Source organism: Micromys minutus (genome assembly GCF_963924665.1).
Source record: "Micromys minutus genome assembly, chromosome: 5".
Taxonomy (NCBI): Eukaryota; Metazoa; Chordata; class Mammalia; order Rodentia; family Muridae; genus Micromys; species Micromys minutus.
Genome location: NC_137974.1, coordinates 14,391,652 through 14,406,368, shown reverse-complemented (window position 1 = coordinate 14,406,368; position 14,717 = coordinate 14,391,652).

Here is a 14,717-nt window from a genome sequence, read left to right as displayed (position 1 = left end):
GCTAATATGTATAGGAAAAAAGAAAATGTAATTAACTCAGAAATATTCTGGTAACACCCCATTTTATTTTCAGATTCCAAGACATGAATGAAAAGATCTTCATTGAACTCCAAAGGTAAATCATGGAGAATATGTTGATTATCCTATAAAGAAAAAGGTATATTCTTGAATAGTAAGCTAAAGAAATGATCTAACAATGATCAGTAATTATTTAAGCTCACTTCTAAAAGTAATTACCATTTTTTTATGTTTCACAAACAGGCCTGTGCTAGTGTAAATATTATCTTTTATTCAAGTGATAATAGACAATTTAATTAACACACATATAGTAATATAGAAAGACATTACTCTGGGACCTGCAATCTATGTTTTATGACATCTCCTGAAAACTTGATCTGTGATAAAAATATTTATCTCATATAAAAATAAAAGGATTTTAATTTTACTATAAATAACTTTATGTTATTTATTTACTTGTATGCATTTTAAATACTAAAAACATTCTAACACTACTAGTTTCAAACAATTATAAGTTCTCTCACTGTATTTCTGGAAAAAATAATTATTTTGAATATATAATTGAATCTTATCTATTAAATTATTTTTAGCTTCTATTACTGAGATTGTAATAAGAAAATTTCCTTAGTTGAAAATTCTGATTCTCAATGAGTTTAGACTGTAGCAGGTTGGCAAAAAACTATCCAGTATTTCTACTTATGATATTAAGGAAAATCATATGAATAAATATAGTATAAATATTCTTTCAATATACATTTAAATGAAAAACTAAGGATCTTGAAAATATTTTATTACACGATTAATAGACAGGAGCACTGTCTCAACTAAAAAGTAGTTGTTTTCACTAATTTTACCTTGTTCATATTTGGAAACATGAAGAGCATCAGAAACCTGTCATTTTCCAACACAATGAAAGATCTAAAGGATCTCATTTTCTGATATGGTTATTACCCCCTCAAAGTTCTAATTTAGCACTCAAACTGTTTCTAGACATTTGTGTGTTAGGCACAGAGAAGAGATATTTAGAGTAGAAAATATGTGTTTGATATAACCACATAAGAAATGCATTCTTACTTCTTTTTTTATTGAACAACTTTATTTTAAAAAACAAAGATGAATGTACAAAATTTTAAGCATTTTTTTAAGGTTTGATACTCTGCATTAAGATCTTACTAGTTACAACGAGCAAAAAAACATGCAAAACAGGATGTAACCCGGAATTAGTCAACGTTTTCTTAGTGTGTAAGGATTGAGCATAATGTTTTTTTTTTTTTAAACTTTACACAGTTTGTGAGTTTACACATACCTTTAATATGTTGGATGGATCATAGACCTTCAATACTAAACATTAAAGGTAAAGTTAGCTTATAGAAAGAAAAAGAAAACATGTTTGAAAGTGATGTCTAATTAAGTGGCATACAAAATGGCAAATCAGAGAAATATTTGACAGAATAGTATCTCCAAACTCTCAAAAGAAGAGCAAGAAAAAAACTACACGGCTAGGAGCATCCTAAACCTTCCGCATAGAAGAAAGTCACATCTCAACCCTTTTAGGCTTAATCTTCTGCCGATCTTTGTAAACTCCTTCATGGCAAGAAAAACGGTGACTTGAACCAATAAAAGAAGATGTGTTCTTGGATTAGGTTTGCAAGGATGTTGTTGAGTATTTTTGCATCAAAGTTCATAAGTGAGATTGGTCTGAAGATCTCTTTCCTTGTAGAGTATTTGTGTGGTTTATGAACGAGGGTTATTGTAGCCTCAAAAAATGAGTTAGGTACTATTCCATCTGATTCTATCTTGTGGAATAGTTTGGAGAGTATTGGTGTTATGTCCACAATAAATGTCTGATAAAATTCTGCACTGAACCTGTCTGGACCTAGGCTTTTTTTGGTTGAAAGGCTTTTGATGACTTCTTCTATTTCTTTAGGTGTTATGGAATTATTTAGATGGTTTACCTGGTCCTGGTTTAACTTTAGGATCTTGTATCTGTCTAGGAATTCATCCATTTCCTCCAGATTTTCCAACTTTGTGGAGTATAGGCTTTTATAGTAGGATCTGATGATTTCTTGAATTTCCTCAGTTTCATTTGTTATGTTTACACTTTCCTTTCAGATTTTGTTAATTTGTATACTCTCTCTTTATCCTCTAGTTAGTCTGGCTAGGGGTTTATCAATCTTATTGATTTTCTCAAAGAACCAGCTCTAGGTTTTGTTGATTTTTTCAATGGTTCTTTTTGTTTCTATTTGGTCTCTTTCTGCCCTAATTTTGATTATTTCTTGCTGTCTACTCCTCTTGGGTGTATCTGCTTCCTTTTGTTCTAGAGCTTTTAGCTGGGCTGTCAGGTGGCTGATGTATGCTCTCTCCAGTTACTTTTTGGAAGTTCTCAGGGCTATGAGTTTTTCTCTCAGTACTGCTTTCATTGCATCCCATATGTTTGGGTATGTTGTGTTTTCATTTTCATTGAATTCTAGAAAATCCTTAATTTCTTTCTTTATCTTCTTGGACCCTGCTATCGTTTAAAAGAGCGTTGTTTAGTTTCCATGTGTATGTGGGCTTTTTTGTCTTTGTTGCTGTTAAAGAACAGCCTTAGACCATGGTAATCTGAGAGGATGCAGGGGAGTATTTCAATCTTCTTATATTGATTGAGGCTCATTCTGTGTCCAAATATGTGGTCAATTTTCGAGAAGGTGCCATGGGGTGCTGAGAAGTAGGTGTATTCTTATACTTTAGGATGATATGTTCTGTAGATATCTATTAATTCCAGTTGGTTCATAGTCTCTGCTAGTTTTACAGTGTCATTGTTCAGTTTCTGTTTCCATGATCTGTCCATTGGTGAGAGTGGGGTATTAAAGTCTTCCACTATTATTGTGTGGGGTGAAATATATTTTTTCAGCTTTAATAAGGTTTCTTTTATGAATGTGGGTGCTTTTGTATTTGGAGCATATATGTTAAGGATGAGAGTTCCTCTTGACAGATTTCCCCTGTAATGAGTAAAAAGTGTCTTTCCTGATCTTTTTTGATAACTTTTGGTTTATTCAATATTAGATATTTTATTTATTCGATATTAGAATAGCCACTCCAGCTTGCTTCTTGGGGCTGTTTGCTTGGAAGTTTTTTTCCCAATCTTCTACTCTGAGATAGTGTCTGTCTTTGTCCCTGAGATGAGTTTCCTGTATGCAGTAAAATGATGGATTTTTTTGTTTATGTATCCAGTCTGATATCCTATATCTCTTTATTGGGGAGTTGAGACCCTTTGTGTTAGTAGATATCAAGGAATAGTGGTTTCTGTTTCCTACTATTATTGCTTTTGTATGTTGAGTTGTGTCTGTGTCTCTTTTCTTTTGGTTTTCTTGCTTAGGAGTTTTTTTGTTTTTACTAGGATGTAGTTCCCCTCATTGTATTGGGTTTTCTACCTATAATTCATTTTATTGTTGGTTTGTGCTCAGATATTGTGTAAATTTAGATTTGTTTTGAAATATCTTCATCTCTCCATCTATGGTCATTGATAGTTTTGCTGGGTATAGCAACATGGGCTGGCACTTGTGCTCTGTTAGGGAGTGCATGATGTCTGTCCAGGCTCTTCTAGTCTCTTTTGAGAAATCGGGTGTGATTCTGATTGGTCTGCCTTTATATGTTATCTTACCTTTCCTCCTTACTGCTTTTAGTATTCTTTCTTTGCTTTGGGCACTTGGTGTTTTGACTATTATGTTTTGGGAGGAATTTATTTTCTGGTTTAACCTATTTGGAGTTCTGAAGGCTTCTTTTATGCTCGTGGTCATCTCATTCTTAAGGGTAGAGAAGTTTTCTTCTATGATTTTGTTGAAGATATTTACTGTTCCTCTTAGTTGATACTCTTCTCCCTCTTCTATTCCTATTATCCATAGGTTCGGTCTTCTCATTGTGTCTTGGATTTCCTGGACATTTTGGGTTAGGAGCTTTTTGTTTTTTGCATCTTCTCTGGCTGTTTTGTCTATGCTTACAATATTGTCTTCGGCCCCTGAGATTCACCCTTCCATCTCTTGTAGTCTATTGGAAATGATTGCTTCTGTGACTCCTGATTTCTTTTTTAGGTGATTTACCTCTTGGGTTATCTCTTTTAGCGTTTTCTTTATTGTGTCAAATTCTGTTTTAAATTCCTTCTTCCATTCCTTCATCTCTTTGGTTCTGTTTTTCTCTAGTTCTTTTAGTTTTTTGAGTGATTTTCTTCTTTCCTCTTTAAAGGCTTCTGGTTCTTTTTGCTTTTCTTCCCATTTTGTTTAAGTATCTCTATCAGCGTCTTGAGGTATGATTTTAGGTGTGAGTCTTCTTTTTCTGGAGTGTTTGGCATTCCAATGTTTGCTGTGGTGGGAGAGGTGGGTACTAGTTTTGCCAGGTTGTCTTGGTTTCCTTGGGATACGCTCTTTCGCTTTCCTCTTGCCATCTTGTTGTCCGTGATATGTTCTTGCCTTTTCCTTGTACCTGGTCTGTGTCTCTGGATCTCCACTGGTCCTGGTGGTTGAAAGTCCAAGCCATGTTCTCTGCCCCAATGCAGCCGGTTGGGAAGAGAGTTTCCAATGTTGGGTTCCTGGTCTCTGGATGAGGCAGGGCAGGGGCGCACTTTCTGTGTAAGGCTGGGTGGGAACAGAGGTCCCAATCCTGGGTTCCTGGTCCCTGGATCAGGCAGGACAGGGGCAAGCTTTTTGTGTGCACTCAGCATAGATCTCTCTGCTCCCTGGCTGTTCAGATCCCCTTCTCATCAGGCCATAACTCCTAGTTGAAGTGGCAGATGTGCTAAGCCCTGTTCGCCCCAAAGCCACTGGGTGGAAACAGAGGTCCCAATGCAGGTTTCCTGGTCCCTGGATCAGGCAGGGCAGGGAGTGCTTTCTGTGCGCACTTGGCAGAGATCTCTCTGCCTCCTGGCTCCTCTGATCTCCTACTCACCAGGCCTTAACATTTGCGAAATCGCATTCTTACTTCTATCCTGCCTTTTTTGTGATTATTTTATTAGAAAATACATACGTAAATTATAAAGATGAATTGTGTTATATCATTTGTGCATTCTAGAAATCCAAACTTCTATCAATTTAATGAGGCTTTGTTTCAAGCTCCAGACCTGCAACTATTGAAATTGTCCTGCTCACAAGAGCACCTTAAGCATCTTAATATAGAATCTCCTGGCTCATCTTAGGTACTGTCAGTTTAGTTATAAGTATCTTTGTGCTATAGAAACTACCCTAAATGTGTAAGAAAATTAGAGTTACCTGAAAAGGGTACCAAACATCATGAAATACATGCAAATTTGGAAGAAGTAAAGTTCACGCACCTACCTATTTTTCTTCCCATATAAGTGAACTTAGCCCTGCTATCTGTTAAGACTTTGAAATTATGAATAAGACATATTTTGAGCCACTATATAAATAACAATTTTTATATCAGCAATATGAAAATAATAATAAATTTAGCTGTAAGACAAATTTCCTTGTCAGTCTCTTGAAGTAATATCCTTTTGTACCACTTAAGGAACATAATACAAATGAACAGAAAAATGAGTATGAAATAGTATTTGAAATAAATGGCACAAGGGAAAACCACAAACTGAAAATGATGAATGTACTACAACATAGAAATTGCTGTTAAAGACACACTTCTGCAAAGTTATAGAAAACAAGATGGAATAGATACTAGTTTTCATGATCAATTCATAAATTTGTTCAATTAATAACTGAAACATTTCATTTCTGACTTCTCAATCTTTAGCATTTTATGCTCCCTTTTAAAAACACTTATCCAAGTCCCAGAAGATAAGCAAGTGATGCTTTCTCCTTTCTCACTTATGTAAAGTAAATGGCTAATACTGTAATCTTTGTAGACCTCTCATAGAATTGTACTTCCCCACTCCTGGAGTGGTGTCCTGGGGCTTGCTATGGCCTGACACCCTCCTGGAGATGGTGTGGGGGTAAGCCTGGTCAACTTTCAGGGTACTGCCTTCCAGAGTAGCAAAGCCTTGTGGTAGAGCAGATGCAGGACCCCATAAACAAATAACCAAAATCAAATTCCATTCACTCACACAGAGTAAATCTAAGTATCTATTTTTTATCTTCTGATTAAAAAAAAATTTTTAACAACAAATCTTAAAAATGCATTTCAGCATATACAAGAGTCCTGGGTATTGAAGCTGGCATAATAGATTTCAACTTTCCTTTTTTGAAGTATTTTTATTAATTTATTTATAAAATATTATTAGGGCTCACAAAATTTGTTACATAATAATATATGATAAATACACAATTTTCCCTTTTCCCAATTTCTTATTTTTTTAAGAAAAACTGAGGCTTCCACATTTTGGCCTCCTTCTTTATGAGCTTCAGATGGTCTAACTGAAACTATTGCAAGAGAAAGTGGGAAAAAGCTTAGAACACAAAGGCACACAGGAAAATTTTCTGAACAGAACACCAGTGGCCTATGCTCTAAGATCAGGAATTGATAAATGAGACCTCATGAGATTGCTAAATATCTATTACATATAATATTAGAAGTGAAGGAAAGAAGATCTCGGGTAAGTATGAGCAGATATTTAAACTTTTAGTAAAGTTTTAAACAATTTCTATTTGAAAATGTTTAAGTTTTTGCTATAAAAATGATAATGATAATAATTGAAATATCTTGTTTTGATGAAATATATATATAATGTAGTGAAAAACATCTTGAAATTATCTAATATTTCAAAAATTCCATTTTAACCTTATAAATAAAAGCTGCAATTTGCATTTATCACAACATAGAATACTTACTTATTTGACATCAATATTGAGAGCTATTTTTTTATTAGTTGCCATTCATTTTACTCTTCCTAGGTTTATAGATACACCTACAACTTTATGTTTTTTGAATTGATTTTATTTTATGTTATGGGTCTTTTCTTTCTATCACTTATTTCTTATTTCTTACTTATGTGTGTAAGTGTTCTCGCAAATATGTTTTTGCTTATAAATTTCAATTTATATGTGTATATATGTATATATACTCACATATATTATGTATGTATGTATGTATACCCAGCTAATTGAATCAGTTACTATTGCTTGTGTATATGTTGTTTAAATGTGCCTGCTCTGTACTGAACAATCAGTAAGTGAGCTCATTCATTAGAAGGTTTTATCCTCCTTCTCCCAGCAGTCAACAGTTGCCAGATTGTCTTTGTCTAGGGCTAGAATCCCATGAATTTTTGCCCTTCCACATTGGCAAGTCCATTGACACTGCCAATATTTTGGTCTTATTTATGTAGTCATTTCTAAGAGGGAGTGTTTCACAACAGTCACCCTTTTATTATGGATGCTATTCTTTCTAGCCTCTCTTCCATGATGTGCTCTGAGCTATAAATGCAGAAACAGTGATATAGATGCACTAACTAAAGCTGGGATTGTGAAGATCTGTTGATCTACACATTGCAACCAGCTGTGGTTTTCATGCTACAGTTGTTATAAGATTTAATATTTTTGTATATGTATTAATAGTGTGATTTCATTAAAAATACAAAATCAAATAATGTAGCTGTCTTAGTCAGAATTCATATTCCAGCACAAAATATCATGACCAAGAAGCAAGTTGGGGAGGAAAGGGATTATTCAGTTTACATGTCTGCATTGCTGTTCATTACTAAAGAAAGTCAGGACTGGAACTCAAGCAGGTCAGGAAGCAGGAGCAGATGCAGAGGCCTTGGATAGATGTTACTTACTGGCTTGCTTCCCCTGGCTTGCTCAGCCTGCTTCAGTATAGAACCCAGGTCTACCAGCCCAGGCATGGTACCACCCTCAATGGGCTGGGCCCTTCCCCCTTGATCACTAGTTGAAAAAATGCCTTACTGCTGCATGTCAGGGAGGCATTTTCTTAACTGAGGCTCCTTTATCTGTGACAACTCCAGCTTGTGTCTAGTTGACACAAAACCAGCCAGTACAGTAGCTTATATATTGAAAATATTTAAAAGATATTTTAAAAATACTTTTAAGATTAGAATTCTAATATCCCAATGTCAAATTTAAAAAAAAGAAAACACTAACTTTCACAGTTTATACCATCAGGGTTAATTTTCTAGTTCAATATATATTTATTATTCTGGACTGTACTGGTAGATAAAGTGAGCACAAAGATTTGACTCAGAGGAGTTTTTGCCATTTTCTTGGGCTTCCTGTTTTTTGAAATTATCTGATGATCATTATTCATGATTAATTCCATTAGATAGGAGGCTTTAAAGCAGAGGTTGACAACATTCAGACTGCTGCAACCCTTTAATACACACCTTCCTCTTTCAGTGACTTGCAACCATAAAATCATTTTATTGTTACTTTATAATATTAAAATTAGCTCCTGTCATGAATATAAATATGCATAGCTATTGTTATGAATTTCATATGCAGATATCAGATATGCAAGCCCAAGGGGGGTGACTCACATGTTGAGAACCACTCTTTTAAAAAGTAATAGACATAAAAATATTTCTACTGGGTCTCTGAACTCCTTATATTTCAGAGAGATGAAACATCAATATCCACTGAGGAAGAGTTAAGAGTTTCAGCCTAACAAAAACTTATTCAGACACTTGTCAATAAGAGATATAATTTAAGGGAAAATATCAAGTTTGTAAAATTCAGAAGGAGCAGAATCTTAAGCAGCAACCTACATGCCACAGCAGAAAGCAGATGGCTGGATGCTAATTTCACCTAAGTCCCATTTTGTTCTTGCTCATAAGATATGAAAATGTACTTAATGCTCAAGTAAATTTTATTAGCTTATTTTTAAAAACAGGACATAGAATCACCTTCACAAATTCATAGCATGCTGTGCATTTTATGTATCTGACCTCTTTGCTCAACCTTCTTGCGCTGTGCATGACATGTTGTGTTTCTATGAAATAATAATGTGAACCCGGAGAAGAGCAGAGTAATTGTGCAGCCACTGTCCTTGTTCAAAGAAAACTTAAGGCAAAAAAATGGTAAAGTATCTTGGAAACATGAGACAAACAAGGAGAGTAGTTAACGTTTTACTCAAGTCATACTCAAGGTTGTACATCTAATAAGTGAAGGAAATCGAATTTGTGCATGAATAACTACAAGCCCTCTGAGAACTATGCTACATGAAGCCTACCAATATGTATCTATCAAATTTAATTGACCATGGGCATTGTATTATATTTTACCCAGATAGGTTAAGATGATTTCTTCTTAACATTTGCTTTGGGATTTCATAACATTTCAATAAATTTTCCTAACTTCCAAGTGCAATGCTCTAGAGGATAGAATGGAATACTTCTATTCATCAGTAATTTACAATGTATGCAGTTGCTAGTTGAATAAACCAGAATAAATATGAAGATTAAAATATTTTAAAGTCTCATTGTATAGAGTATAATATGTGTTTGTTATTGTTTAATCATTCCTAAGCTTAATTGTAACTCACAGAAACAAAGAAAAATAATGTTTTATTATTTCTAATTGAATATGTATTATTTTAAAACAAATTAATAATTACACTAAGTATGTATAGTATCATCTGAAATGTAAATTTTTATTTTTATGTAGAAAATTGAATATTTGGAGTTTTTAATTTAACTTATCAAATATGAAAACACGTTTTAATAAATATCCACTAAACATATTGAGATTATTATTATTATTATTATTATTATTATTATTATTATTATTATTATTATTATTATTTTAAAACAGGTGTGCTAATACATCTTATCTGCAACTTATAAGCAGTGCATGAATAATGAAATGGAAAATTTTACAAGCCCAACTCCTAGATAAAGAGTTATAGAAAACTGATAGTTGCTGAGATGGATGGAGTCAATATTTCCCAGCATTGACTAGACATTTTTCATAATAACTGGTTATCTTTTATCAAATGACTCAAAGGATCTAGATAGAAGGATAGATAGACAGACAGACAGACAGATAGATAGATGAATATATATATATATATATATATATATATATATATATATATATATAGAGAGAGAGAGAGAGAGAGAGAGAGAGAGAGAGAGAGAGAGAGAGAGAGAGAAGGAGGGAGGGAGGGTGGGAGATGGAAGGAGGAAAGAAAGGGAGTAAGGGAGAGAGAGAGGAATTAGATAGATTCATATTAGATAGAAGAAAAAGGACAGATAGATGAATAGAAAGATAGAGAGAGAGAAACAGAAAGTGAGAGAGAATGAGAGATACAAGTGCCAAATAAGCACAAATTACATTGTTTGCTATAATCATTTTTAAAACCTTTTCACAATGACATAGAAGTTCACTAAATAGAGAAGCCTTACCTTGCAGTGGATTTATTGCCCAGATAGAAGTTGAAGTTTTAATCCTCTTGGATTCAGAGTATTAGGGATTATAAGCCTGTAAAACTGAGCTTTCCTAGTATGTTTGATTTTCATTGTTTAATTTATAGAGGTTCATAGGTGAAATGATTTGCTTTGATTATCAGGATATTTGGAATTTTAAAATTTTAATTACTGTTGGAATAAATAAAAGAACTTTAGTAAACTAAAGAGGATAAAAGTAATACTGACCTACAGGCACTCAAGAAACAGGTAAAATCCCTAATAAAACAAAACACAATTTCCAAATAAACTGAAATTAGTATCTACATGTGAGCCTTACTACAACCTACTAACCTAATAGACTTTGAAATGATGGGTGAATCAGGCACAAATATAAGCACCATCAGTTTCAGTGTACACACAGATATAGCAAATATGTGAAATATTTATTGACAAACTGCCCTTGCATTCATGAACAAAATAAACAAACATCTGCGTAATCTGTTAAAAATTCCACAAAATTAATCAAAGCCTACCAGCTACATTCAGAGATCCATGCCCTGCTCATCTACCATCAGGGATGCTTCCTATTCAATCAAATTAGAATACAGAGACCCACAGATAGACAATGTGCTGAGTGGGAGAGACCTTGGAACACAAAGTCCTAAATATGACAGATCCATCAATTCCTACCCTTCAGATCTCTGTGAACTCTCTAGCGGAGGAAGAAGAAAGAGTATATGAGCAAAAGACCTATGAGAAAGTAAATGAATAAATAGCATGGATCTTGAAGTCTTCAAATTCTCATTTTGGTATAAACCACAGCACTTCATTGTTCCCTGATGGGATGTATTCCTATTAAAAGTCTGCATAGAAAACATGTTACTTAATGCTACACTGCATATTGGAGCCTTGAGGGCATTCTCAAGTTTCAATGATTATAACTTTTCAGTTATAAAAAGGCACTAAAATATGGTCAAAACTTTGATATGCTTTATAAAAGCATCAATAATAAATCTGTACTACTTAAAATATTTGTATTATTAAAAGTAAAACTGAATTTCATAACTAAGATTTTTCAGTAAATTTCTAACACTTATAATACTTTGTAACTAATTTCCCATATTTTATACCACCTTTAATCTAATTATGCCTATTAATGTGAAAAAGTTTATAGAACACCAAATACATTGAACTAGAAAAATAATCCCCTGACATATTATAATCAAAACACTAAATATATAGATAAAAGACAGGATATTAAAAGCTACAAAGAAAAAGAGACAACTAACTTACAAAGGCAGACTCATAAGAATTGCGTATGACTTCTCAACAGAGATGGTAAAATCTAAAAAGGCCCGGAGGGATGACTTACAGACCCTAAAAATCCAAAAATGCTATACAAGATGACTATACACAACAAAACTTTCAATCACGAAGGCTGAAGAAAACCATAATTCTCAGCAATACCAAATTTAAAATAATCTCTCCATAAGTTTAGCATATAGACGATAATAGAAAAAAAATCTTCAGTCTATGGAGGTAAACTACACACATGAAAATATGGGAAATAAATTATTTCATGCTAAAAAATACAAAAGAAGGGAAGCACACCTGCACACACACACACACACACACACACACACACTACCAGCACCACAATCAAAATAACAGGAATTAATAATCACTGGACTCAGCATCAGCAGAATCGATTCTACAACAGAAAGACAAAGAGTAACAGAATTGATGTGAAAGCAGAAGCCATCATTATGCTTCTTAAAAAAAAAAAAAAAAAAAAAAAAACTCAACATTAAGGACAGATACTACCTCAGAGAAAAGTGCAGAAAAAGAATTTCAAAGCAAATGGGTTCAAGAAGCAACTTGTGTAGTCATTCTAATATTAAACATAATAGATGTTCAACCAAAATTAATAAAAAGATATGAAGAAGGATACTTCATATTTATAAAAGCAAAAAAATCCACCAAGATGATGACATACTTCTGGATATCGAGGCACCAAATACAAGGGCAACTACATTTGTAAAAGAAACATTACCAAAGCTTAAGTCACACACTGATCCCCACACAGTAGTGGAAGACTTCAGCATTTCATCCTCACCAAAAGACAGATCATCTAGACAGAAACTAAAGAGAGAAGGGACAGATATTATGACTCAAATGTACCTAACAGATATCTACAAAACATGTCAACTAAACACAAAACAATATACCTTCTTCTTAGTACTTCAAGCAAATTTTCTCTATATTCGACTCTATATTTTGACCACAAAGCAAGTTTTAAAAGATATAAAAAAGTTTAATAAAGCCATGTATTTTTTTCAGACCATCATGGATTAAAGCTGGACTTAAACAATAGAAAAAACAGACAATGTGGAATTTGAATATCTAATGACCATTGGGTCAAGAAAGAAATCAAGAAATCAATGCCTTTCTGGAATTTAATGAAAAATAATGCACAATACACTCAAATATCTAGGGAACAATGAAAACAGTGCTAAGAAAAAAATTACAACATTAAACAACTTCATGAGCAATGTAGTGAAATCTCACACTAGAAACTTCACAGCACGCCTGAAATCTTGAGAACAAAAAGAACCAAACACAACCTAGAGGAGTAGATGTAAGGAAATAATGACACAGGCCTGAAATCAGTAAAATAAAAACAAAGATAATAATAAAAAATCAGTTAATATCTTACTAGATTATTTGTGTGAATCTACATTTGACAATCTTTTTATGCTTCAGGCTTTTTTGAATGGTATGATTTTTATCCAATTTTGTATATACCATTGGATAACTATTGCCTATTTCAATCCTCTCGTTTCATATGTTTTTTCTTTTCCTTCCCTCTGTCCCACTAGGCCCTCTGAATACAAGCTGTGGTTCTTTAGCTTAGGGTTTTTGTCAGACTCCTACAATGTGAGTTGGGTGTTTCTGTCTCTTCTGCATGCTCATAGGACATTTTTCCTTCTACTAAGTTGCATTGTCTAGCCTTGACATGAGGGTATGCATCTACACTTATTAAAACTTGTAATGCTAAATTTGGTTTATTGGGGAACCTGCTCCTTTCTTAAGGAAAATGGAGGAGTTGTTTATCTAAGGGAGAAGAAAAGTGGATAGGGGACTGGGAGCAGAGGAGAGAAGGGGTGCTACAAGCAGGGTATATTATGAGATAAGAATTAAATAAAAACTCTAAAAATGAATGAAATCTCACAAATAATGTAAAAGGATTGCTTGCCATTTTCTGCTATCTAAATGTTATTCTTAGTCTGTTAGATAATTTGCTGATATGAAATAGCAATCTGATTTTTAGTGACATATACAAGCTTCAAAACTCATTCAAAGTGGTAACATACCTTCAAAATAATTTGGAGAAAAATGTAAATTGTACTTATGAGCAATAACACAAAAATATATTTAAAAACTCTTTAAATCCTATCTTGCCAAACATGTTGTGAAACTGAAGGACAAAGAAATGGCCAGACAAAATTTAGTATTAAAAACATTTTACTGTAAGATTTTTAAAGTGTGATTATATAAAATGATATCACTACTGTGGTAACCTTGTATATGCCCTGACAATTAGTGAAAAAAAGAAGTCATAAATTTGAAGAAGAAGAGCAGGGCATGGATGGCTTAGCAGGAAAAGGGGGGAGAAAAATTAAAATAAAAAAAAAAAAACATACATTTCAAATGTGTTTTTCCATAAATGTCAGTGGCACTGCACTTACAGAGATGGTGATATAGTGACTGGGATCTCAATCTGCTTACTAACATCCAATATTATTGCAATAATCAGCCATTCAAAACAGGAGGGTTAAGATTGTACAGCAGCATTTTCTGAGCTAACAAGTCATATTGATTGTAAAGCTATGTGCAGGTCCATCTCTCTGTTAATAACTGGAGAATGTTCATGAAATTTATATGCATACAAACAGAAATTGTATGTTGATCCCATGTTTTAGAGAAAACAGAAAATGTTTAAATATTCAGATGTATATTTTTCATCATTTTATCCAGGTGTGAGTTATCTCTAAAGAACTTAGATCTGTAAAAGCCCTCTGATTTATCACTTCAGAAAAAAAAAAAAAAAAAAAAAAAAAAAAAAAAAAAAAAAAAAAAAAAAAAAAAAAGCTGACATAGTTAGACCAAATGTTAGGACAGAAAAAGAGTAATGGGTAAAATTAAAGGAATTGTTTTCATCCTGAATACATACACCCATGGAATCAATTTTCTCCTAACATGTTACAGTCTTTGATATATGGGCAACTCAAACACACTATCTGTGGTAAAGAAACATTTTCTGTGCCCCATTCAACACAGAAATGAAAGGTTTCTTTTCAATGAAGGTAACATTAACCATTTCCAAAATCTATCAAAATTT